The following is an 11067-nucleotide window of genomic DNA, read 5'->3' as shown; positions in this document are numbered from 1 at the left end:
TGTGCCAAGGACATTACTCTGGTTAGGGCTAGTGAGAGAGGAGGGTGGCAACTGGAATCCTTAGTCGGAAGAATATGAAGGTATGGTTACCTTCTGGTATAACTCGTTCAATGCTCAAGTAGCCGCATATTCCTTCGACTATTGTACTGTGGTCCCGTGTCTAGGCGCAAGATCCCACCGCAGGCCAGATTTAGCTCAGTCCAGCTGGTTATATGACTTATATACCCGGGGATACAATATGTTTGCGCCACTGATAACGTCTGGGGAGAAGACTGCCGTTATTGGGGATTAGTGGGATGTAACGCAGGAACAGACTAGTCCTATAAACCGCGAAGTGCCTTAAATAAGAAAGATAGGAGCGGGAAATCCCTAATTAGTCGTATAACCCTCCTTGAGAATAATAAGGACAGCAGGTATTGGAAGGCTGAACTTAGTATGTTGCTTGGTTTTAATGCGGTTTTTACATTAACCATGGGAGATCCAAGCCCGGGGGACGGAGGGACTTATAGTCTGGGGACATACCGGTACGGGAGGACAGATCCCTTAGGGAAGTTTAAAATAAGGGGTATGGTAGATGCAGCCGAATGGAAGCCTTCACTTAGTCCCGTGCCCATAATTAACCCCCTCCGCCGTAAGATAAAGACCTTGACGAACATGATGATCATAGCCGACCCTACCTTTTGAGGACACCTTGACAGTAGCGACTGGCTACTCTGACCAGAATCTCTGGTTGGAGTTGATGAGGTACAAAGCAACAAGTCTAACTGTTGCGTGTGCGGTAGTGCCCGACTACACTCGGGGATGGTCCCCCTAAATCTCCCTGTAGATGCTGAAGAGTGGTTTATTAGTCTCTTCACGAACATTTCCGCTAATTAAACTGTCCGTGAGAAATGGAAGAAGGAATACTCTATAACTACTTAAGTGTTTTGCACCGGAGAGAGTATTACTGACTACCCTGGAAACTACACCTGCTGGGCAAATAGGCAAGGTGGAGGGAGATTTTTGGGGAACTCACCAACGGGTATTGCTCCTCCTACGGTACGACAGGAGGGGAATGGACACAGAATCAGGTTCAGTCCTTAGGAGACGTTTACTGGCTTTGTAGTGACATGAGGTAGAGGACCCGCCTGGAGGGTAATTGGACAGGGGAGTGTGCCTTAGTAAAGCCCTTATGCTCCTCCACACCCTTTCGGACAACATTGAGGATAATGAGGTTACCCCCAATAGTTACTTTATCTCGATCCAACTCAGTCTGTGTTTTGTGGTTATCCTGTCATGTTGGTCTATCCTTGTTTTCCGCATAGGTACGGCGGTTCCTTCCAGTCTTGTCACTAGGTAGTGTAGGGTCAGGGTGAGGCGACCTGGACGTGTTCACCATTAGGACTATCTCCAGGAGGGACATTGGTGTGGGTGAAGATTAGGGAGTCCCACGCCGTGCGTACCTGTGCACGCTACTAGTATTGTAACATTATGCTAGAGCGAGAAGAGAGACCCCTGGTGGTAGTTTTGATCTACACGTATACATTGACATCATAGGATAGCCAAGGGGGGTACCTGACAAGTTTTAAAAATTAGAGACCAAGTTAAAACTAGAATCGAGTCCATTTTCCTGGTCATTATGGTAAATAAACGTTGATTGGATTAATTATGTTTATTATAGTTAGCAGCGGTTTATAAATTATACTAGAGACGCCTTATAGGGACTAGTCGACCAATAGGACCTACCTCGACTATGACTTTTCAAAATAGAATGGCCTTAGATATGACTTTAGCTAAAAAGGGGAGTGTCTGTAAGATGAGAGGGGAGACTTGTTGTACCTACATCCTAGACGACACGTGACCCGCGGGTAAAGACGCAGTTGCCATTAAGAAGCTGACCGCACTAACTAAAAAGGGCTAACTTTTGGGACCAGTACTCGCCATGGATGAGCGGGTGGTAAAGGATCCTGGCACAGACGGGCATCGCTGTTGTATGTGAACTGATTATCTTTTCTGTTCTAGTCTGCTTTGTTATCCCCTGTGTCAGAGAGACCTGTGAAACTGATGCTGGAAAAGCCGCTCCCACCATGAGTTTGCTGGATGCATCCCCAGAAGGAATGGACAAGTCCTACACCCCCTTGAAGACCCTAAAACGAACCTTCAACGCGCTCCAGTTATAGGCTCATGCGCAGAGAACTGTGAAAATTAGATAGAGAATTAGAGGATAGACATTTTAAGGGGGGATTGTGATAGACATGATGATTATTTGGTATAAAATGTCTATCGATTTGTATAACGTAAATGTATTTTGCTGTTGTAATGACTTTTAGCTCTGAGGAGTTTAAAGGACACACACAATCTAATCATAGTATTTGCTCTAAGTACATAGAATTACACAACCAGCCTCTAAGAGTTAAAGGTCATAGGATTATATATATATATATATATATATATATATATATATATATATACCTGCATTCAATACTGAGTGTCTTCCTAGCCCTCTCCACCCCTCCCATCCTGAAGTTAGGTAAACAATGACTTCAGCTACACAGAGTCCATGCCACATCACCACTTGGAGAAGGGTGGGCAGAGAGGTGGGAGATTCTATATGATCTGACAAATGAGAATCCTATATGTTACTGATGTAATCTGTTGCAAGCCCATTGAAGGGCGGTTATCATGTGTTATAATAAAAAGTCTGAGCCTCTACACATTGTAGAGACTCTCCCAGTTTTAGACCAGCATTTGTGTCTGATTCTGCGCGACGATGTGTGCACACGATACAATTCGGAAGCGACAAAATACCCTGAACCCTGCTGGAGAAACCATAATCCAGAACACTGCTGCATGTCTGAAACGTGGTCTAACGTTACATGCACCACCAGGGATAAGGCCTTGCCTATAAGCATTCCCCAGCTGGCAAAAACGGAACCTCCCTGCCTATTCCTCACCATGGAAGAACGGAAGCTACCTTTTTTTAAAAAAAAAAGAAAGCCACAGGAGCAGCCAACTAGATTTTGGTAGGCCGCTGTCTCCCCCTTGTGTGCTGCATAAAAAATGCACTCCGCTAAAAATAACAATGATCCACGAAATAGAGCGTATGGAGAGAATGAGGCTTCGAGATGAGCCGTCAGGCTATGATAAATTGTATCACACCTGGGCGATATGGATAGATGCCCGGAGCTCACCCCTATTTACTAGGTGGTTACAGACAGGGACATGTGAGTAACACGTTTAAACCACAATCGTAAAGAGAAACAACAATCCCGGAGCCCGCCCCCCACCCTTTTTGTTTTATTTTCTCTTTCTCCCGTGTCATAGATACCTACCCTCCCTTACCACTCCCCCCCCCTTACCCTCCCCTCATTCCCCTGTTCGTAGACCTTATAAAATATCACAGACAAACATGATATAGTTCAACTCGAAATTGATTTATTAAGTTTCATTGTCAAAGTTATTTTTACATTGCTTTGAGATAAGGCAAAATTTCCCCCCCTCCATGAAACCAATAAAACCTATATTGAATAAAATAAAAATGATGCAGTTACCGGTAGTTCTGCAGCTTCTTGGTGGAAATAAAGACCATCTCCCGTCTCCCAGCTGCAGCAGAGACTGACTAAAATGGCTGCCAAGCCCGGTATTAATGCTTCTAAATTGATGACATCACAATGGAGTGACATCAGCCTGCCATACACCTGGCTCATGACATCACAAAGGAGTGACATTGTCAGCCTTCCTAACACCTGGCTCAATTGCATACAGTATGTATGTATGTGAGTCTATCTATCTATCTTTATTAATTATGTAGAATATAGATATGGATTATTTCTAAATTACAGATTTTGTAGATATAGATTAAAGATAGATTTAAGATTGTTTGTGTGTGTGTGTGTGTGTGTGTATATATATAATGTATATATATAATGTATATATGTAAAAAAAATATAAAATCTGTAGTTATGTATGTATGGCGGGAAAAAAAGGCCTGCTGTATGTTTTTAAGTTCTTCGGATGACCATGCCGCTCTAATATTCTCCTTACTAGGGTCTACTAATGCTGGCCCAGGGGAAGGCAATAAAGCCCTATGGGGCCGAAGCCAATTTCCCTTATTTTAGGTAAAAAGTTTCCATCCGTCCCCACTGGAAATGCGGCCGGCCGAAGAGATCCCTCCAACCGACCGACCGACGCACCTTCAGAGACAAACTAGTGCTTGCTTCTAGTGTCATCGCCGGCTTAACCATCCTTTGTAGGGAGCTGACGAGTCCTGCAGCAGCAGCAGCAGCAGGCTCTGCAAGCCTAGGATGCGTGAGCACGGTGCAAGAGGAAGGACTGAGGGTGTGAGGCTGGGCGCGGTTGAGAAGGCGTGGGGCGGGGCTATGGAAATTTTACACTTCTCCCAGCTGCCTGGGTGCATTGTGGGTGCGCCCAGAGTGCCGGCTGAGCGTGTTGCCTCAAGCCTTGGAAGTGGAGTTGGGCAGGCCGGGCTACAGGTGAAACCCATTTCGGGTTATCGCTTCTCGGCCTTTTGGCTAAGATCAAGTGTCGCACCTTATCTGGTCGGAGGGTTGGGAGTGAGCTGGGTTTGGCCAGGCTCTACTGCAAAAGCAGAATTTTTTCTGTGGTCCCTGACAGACCGACAGACTTACCTTGTGAAGATGGCTGGAATCCGGAACACCATCCGCTTTGATGTGGATCTCACCGACAGGACGAGGAATAGCTTGGTGTACATCGTGCGGGATGTCCTTATGGAAAATTGCGGTGTGCAGAAAATGTAAATCTACAGTGTGCAGGACTTCGCAAGACAAGGCCAGTACGATGTCACATTTTGTGAGGAATATGCATGCTTAAATGTTTATGAATGGCTGCGGGCTCACAAAGACAGTGACCTTCTGAAGGGAGTGAGGATAACTCCCTTGTTCGGGATACAAGAAAAACCTGTATTGGTCCACGTGTACAACCCGTACACCGACGTAGCGTTAATTGAAAGCTTCCTAAGGCGGTACTGCGAAAATGTGCGCGGTGGAGACAAACAAAAAAACATATTGGACATATTTAATTGCAAGTATAAATTCTTTGTCCGATTCAGAATGGATCCAAACCGCTTGGGAGGGGTCATGCACCCGCCAGCGAACTTTTCTATTGCTGGAAATCGTGGGTATTTAACGTATCCTGGACAGCCCCGCTACTGCAGAAACTGCAACCAATTCGGACATATAAAGGACGAGTGCACCAAAGGGCAAGTCTGCCGCAACTGCCAGGGCGAGGGGCACCACGCAAGCGATTGCCCAAAGCCCAGACGGTGCGACCTGTGCGGGTCAGAGGAGCACGTCTGTAAGGACTGTCCGGGGGCTGATCGCCCTAGAGACTTCGGGAGGAGGACGTATGCAGAGACTGCTGCAGGCAAACGAGATACTGCTGCCTCGGGTGTGGCTGCTGGAGGCGCGGCCGCAGGTGCTGCTAAGACCAATTACCCACCTGTTGTGAGAGCTGCTGCTGCCCTGGACCCAGCCTCTGCAAAGGCTAATGCTGTGCTAGTGACTCCTGCTGCAAGGGTTCCTGTCTCCAGGCCACCGACTGTTGCCCCTGAGCCACCTACCGTGAGTAACAACCCTGTTGCTGTACCATCCGCCATGACTGCCGTTGCCACACCATCGGTTGAGGCTGCTATTAATGTACCTGTTGCTGTTGTTGTGCCACCTGCCGCGGCTACTGTTGCTACATCGTCTGCTGCAGCTCCTGTCGCCGCCTGTGTTCCTGTGAAGCCCGCTGCGGCTGCAACCGCTCCTGCACTGTCTACTACTGGAAAGGGTGTGTATGGCCAGAACATTAAGAGAAAAGTTGAGAGCCAGAAAGTTGTAGGTGTAGACATGAGCGCGGCAGCAGAGGCCCAGGTGTCAGAAGTCATCCGCCACCTGGAGGAAATAATTGAAGAGGTAGACAGCCCCATCCGTCCTTCCGGTATTATCGGCAGCTTCTCATCACCAGAGACGGTTTTGTGTCACAGGGAGGGTGGTGGGTTTCAAATTAGTGACAGCGAAAATGAGGACTTTACCGAAGTGGCTGATAGAAAAGCTGCAAAAAAAAGAAGGAATGAGGCGATGGAAACCAGCAACCCCTTTGAAGCGCTGGCGCCAGATGAAGGCGACCATATGGGGCTATGTTAGGCGCTTTGATGCCATGAACCCTATGTCTTGACTCTATGTTTGTGTATGCTTATATAAAGCCATGCCCCTACTGATCCACTCCCAGAACGTGCGTGTGTTTCAAAATAAGACCAGGAGAGCGGCCATATTGAGCCTACTAAGGCAAGAAGGCGCATCTGTAATATGTTTGCAGGAATGTGGCATAGGTGGTGAGGTTGGTCCTGGTGAGTGGCCCCACGGAGGGGCGGTATGGTCTGGGAATGTATCAAATAAAAACGATGGAGTAGCGATCCTTATAAACAGCGGGGATATACAGCTACTCAGTTATGAGGTTATAGAGGTGGGGAGATGCGTCTCAGCCATATTACTGTATAAGAATGTTAAGTTTCGCATTATTAATGTGTATGCGCCCACAGGTAAGAGTGAGCGCAAAGCTTTATTTGATAAGTTGAAATTTTTCATGCAGGGCAGGATGCCCGTCATACTAGTGGGCGATATGAATTGTGACGTGAACAAGATTCCCCTGGACATATCGGGGAAAGCCTTGGTTGAAATTATCACAGACTTTCATTTGCAGGACATACAGACCTTATGTAACATATCACCATTTATGCCTACTTATCATGCAGACGGGATGGGGGGGGGGGGGGTTCACTCCCGCCTGGATTCTTGTTTTATATCACATGATTTTACTGCCATTAGTTACAAGCAAAAACCGGTTTTGTTTTCTGATCATGAGAGTGTGTTATGTGAGCTTGTGGTTAGGGAGAGTGTTGTGTGTGGGAGGGGAGTATGGAAGTTAAATGTGAGTCATCTGGAGTGTGAGGATGTGAGAGTGCAGTATGAATGTGAATACAAAAAGTGGAGTAGGAGAAAGGTGGAGTTCCCTAACATCTTGGCATGGTGGGAATGAGTTAAAAGAAAAACAAAAGCTTTTTTTAAGTCTGCAGGTTACAAAACAGCAAGAGAGAAAAGGAAGGAATACATAAGGCTCAGTGCCAGTCTGTGCTTCCTTTTAAAGCTCCGTGAGAACGGTATGGAGGTCCAGCAGGACATAATACAGACTAAGAGGGATATTAACAACTATCTGACTCAGAAAGGCAGGAGCATTATATATAGAGCTAAAGCAGACAAGATGGCGCATGACGAGAAATGCACACGTTTCTTTTTTAAGAAAGCTTTTGCCAAGAAACCAACTTTTGAGTGTGTGATGAATGAGGATGAGTGTGAGGTGAGGGGGGAGGGGGTGCATGAGGTGATTGCGGGGTTCTATGAGGAGTTGTATGCGGATAAGTGGAGGGATGAATGTCTTGAGAATGAGGTTCTGAGTGAGGTAGAGCGTAGGCTCGGGGAGGTGGAGCGGGCATCCATTATGCGGGAGGTGACCACAAAAGAAGTTTTTGAGGTGATGCAAAGCCTAGCATTAAACAAGACACCTGGGGCAGATGGGCTACCGGTAGAGTTCTACCGAATGTTGTGGAATGTGGTGGGCAAGGATTTGTGTGAGGTGTGCAAGTACATGTGGATGAATGCGGAGATGGCTGATAGTATGCGTGAGGGTGTGGTTGTGCTGATCCCAAAGAAAGGTAACCTGAAACATCTTAAGAACTGGCGTCCTATTACACTACTGAATAGTGATTATAAAATCTATGCCAAGCTAATTGCCAACCGTATGCGTGACGTGGTGGAGTGTGTGGTGAGTGAGGATCAGTATTGTGCGGTGCCTGGGAGACGTGTGCATGAGAGTTTGTGTCTGATGAGAGATGTGTTGTGGGACTGCAAGAAGCGAAAGAAGAATGTGTATGTGGTGAGTGTGGATTTTGAGAAGGCGTATGACAGGTTGTCGCATGGGTTTTTGTTTCGTGTGTTGTTGCGAATGGGATTTCTGGCTGAGTTTGTGTGCAGAGTGAGGAGTTTGTATGAAAGTATCTTTAGTAGAATGTTGGTAAATGGGAAGGTTGGAAGGCGAGTGAATGTGAAGTCTGGAGTGCGGCAGGGGTGCCCGTTGTCGCCAGTGGCGTTTATTTGTGCCATGGAGCCTTTGCTCTGCATGATCAGAAAAGATAAGGTGGTGCGGGGGATCCATATTCCTGGCAGCAATGGGAAAGAATGGAAGGTGAGTGCTTACATGGATGATGTGTGTGTGATGTGTGAGTCTGAGTGTGCTGTGAGGAGGGTGAGACTGTTGGTGTCCGTGTTTTGCGGTACGTCTGCCTTCCGAGTGAATTGGGACAAGAGTGAATGTAAGGTGTTTGGTGAGGCTGTGCTGAGTGCGGATGTAGGTATAAATGGAGTGAATGGTGCCATTAAGATCCTGGGGATCAGCTTTGACAATAATCTAGATGGAAAAGAGAGCTGGCAGGAGGCAAAGCGGAAGGTGGAAAGCCGCTTGAATTTTTGGAGGCTGCGGAGTCTTACTTTTATAGGTAAGACCCTGGTAATAAAGAGCGTGATCTTGCCAATTTTTTTATATGTAGCAATGATCTTTCCACCGGATTACATGACCCTCAGGGGTCTGAATAGAATTATTTTCACCTTTTTCTGGAGGTCCAGAATGGAACGGCTGAGGAGAGAGAAGGTTGTAAAGAGCTGGAGGAAGGGGGGAGTGAGCTTCCCCAACCTAGAAGTCTATTTTGGGTGTAACATCATAGTCTACTTATTGCCGCTGATTCAGAAAGATACGAAAGGTGTGTGCATGATGAGATACTTAGCTGGGAGACTGTGTGTGCGGATGAAGTGGTGTGAGTATGATTTACGTAAGCCAGTGGCGTTTGAGAGTCCCAAGTGGTATGAATGGGTTGTGAGTTTCGTAGTGAAGTTTGAGTTGAATGAGTGTGAGGTGAGCGTGTTGAAGAATAAGCGGATGGTCCAGAGAATGATTGCGGGTAAGGATGTGGTATGTGATATCAATTCTGTGCAAGGAGCGGATGTGGAGAGCGTGTGGAAGAAGGTGCGGATGGATGGGATGAGTAAAAGGCAGAGTGAGGTTGTATGGCAGAGTCTGCATGGTGTGTTACCGGTGAGAGAGTTCCAGCGTGTCAGAGGTTTGGTGAGGAGTGAGAGATGTCCGAGAGAGGGGTGCGGTGGATGTGAGAGTGTGATGCACGTTTTTTGGAACTGCGGCTATGCACAGAATGTATTACGGAGGCTCGGCCCTCTGTGCAAGGAGATAACAGGAGCCACGTTCATTAATTATGAGTTGGTCATGTTTGGGTTCGGTGTGAGTGATTGTGTGAAGCAGAGGTTGTTGTGGCTGTTTATGGCGTGTGTGAAGGAAGTATTGTGGGATGTAAGGAATGTGTATGTGTTTAAGCGGAAGGATCTGAGAGTTAGGGACAGCGTGCGAATGGTGTTGGGGAAATTGTATTTCATTTATTTGTGGGACAAAAGAAAAGGGGGGTGGATGAGGAGGGGATGTGGAAAGTCAAAAAATGGATTGAGTTAGTTAATTTGTCAGGAGTTTGACATGTCTTTAAGTTGTATTTGATGTGATGAAGTGTTTTTGTGTTGTGTAAATAAAGCCTTTCAGGTTTTCAAAAAAAAAAAAAAAAAAAATCTGTTCTTATCAGTTTAATATCTGATACGTCCCCTATCTGGGGACCATATATTAAATGGATTTTTAGAACAGGGAGCTGGAAAAAGAGCTTGCTCTGTCCACTCCACGCATTGACCTGGTATTGCAGTACCTCCAGGACCGGTGCACCCCCTTTCCTACAACAGTTTCCAAAAGCAGAAAAACAAAACCGACGAGCAAGAGGTGCAGCGCAGCTGTGGCGGCGGCGGCTGCTGCTACCACCACCCAAGCACTTTGATTGACACTCAGCCCGTCTGCTCGCAACATTGTATCCACTGAGCAGCTGCGTCTGCCAGAGTGTGCACAGCACAGGTACAACTGGAAGCAAAACAACACACACACACCAGTTCATATGGCAGCCGCACTCTATAGTTCGTACCTACCGCTGCGCTAATAGCCAAGTTGGAAACATCGGGCAGGCACAGCGTATCCTGGCAGCCTGCGTCTGTATGCTCCACGTATTCGGGTCATGGGTGTATGTGCAGGGGGCCCGGAGCCCCAGGGGGCCCATAAAGTCTCTCTTCCCCACATTGTAAACCAATGCTATCAATGAAGCTTTATAGTTTGGGGGCCCAGTTCCAGACTTTGTACTGGGGCCCCGCAGCTTCAAGTTACACCTCCGGATCAGGATAATGCTAGGCCATTCCAACCAGCCTGTGTGTGTGACCTGCAGTCGCTGGTAGTCGAAAAGCGGCCGGCCCCGGATGCGCGCTTCAGAGTGGACAGACAGCAGCGGACCCCCAATCACACAGGCCCAAGGCTTGCTATGTAGCACGGAATACCTCATTGGACTGCAGCACTCCACGCGGGCTGAGATACACGCTCCACGTGGGATGGGCAGTATTCGTCCATGAAGATCCAGGCCAACGTTTAGAGATGGAGCAACACTCGGGGAGCAAAAAACTCCAACGAACGGACGTCTACTTTACAAGGATGTATTGCTTTATTCAATGCATGGACACAGAAACCGTTCAACCGCTCGATTACAGACCGCAGTCAATACAGTAAAGAAAGAAATGTGTCTGTTTAATGTAAACTTGCATGGAGCTCGTTTGTCAGCCACTAACTGAATGCTGCTGCTGCATGTCTAAAACGTGGGCTGACGTTACATGCACCACCAGGGATAAGGCCTTGCCTATAAGCATTCCCCAGCTGGCAAAAACGGAACCTCCCTGCCTATTCCTCACCATGGAAGAACGGAACCTACCTTTTTTTAAAAAAAAGAAAGCCACAGCAGCAGCCAACTAGATTTTGGTAGGCCGCTGTCTCCCCCTTGTGTGCTGCATAAAAAATGCACTCCACTAAAAATAGCAATGATCCACGAAATAGAGCGTATGGAGAGAACGAGGCTTCTAGATGAGCCGTCAG

The 11067-nt window shown here is 47.1% G+C and overlaps 1 non-coding gene across 1 annotated transcript; it reads left to right on the top strand.

Annotated features, from left to right (window-relative positions):
- Positions 1-9642: 9642 nt before the first annotated feature.
- Positions 9643-9833, top strand: LOC136573903 (U2 spliceosomal RNA). The gene has a single exon (XR_010786114.1). It is a non-coding gene; the product is annotated as a U2 spliceosomal RNA (small nuclear RNA).
- Positions 9834-11067: the final 1234 nt, after the last annotated feature.

Source organism: Eleutherodactylus coqui, chromosome 7 (genome assembly GCF_035609145.1).
Source record: "Eleutherodactylus coqui strain aEleCoq1 chromosome 7, aEleCoq1.hap1, whole genome shotgun sequence".
In the NCBI taxonomy this organism is placed as follows: Eukaryota; Metazoa; Chordata; class Amphibia; order Anura; family Eleutherodactylidae; genus Eleutherodactylus; species Eleutherodactylus coqui.
This window is presented reverse-complemented; position numbering and strand designations above follow the sequence as displayed.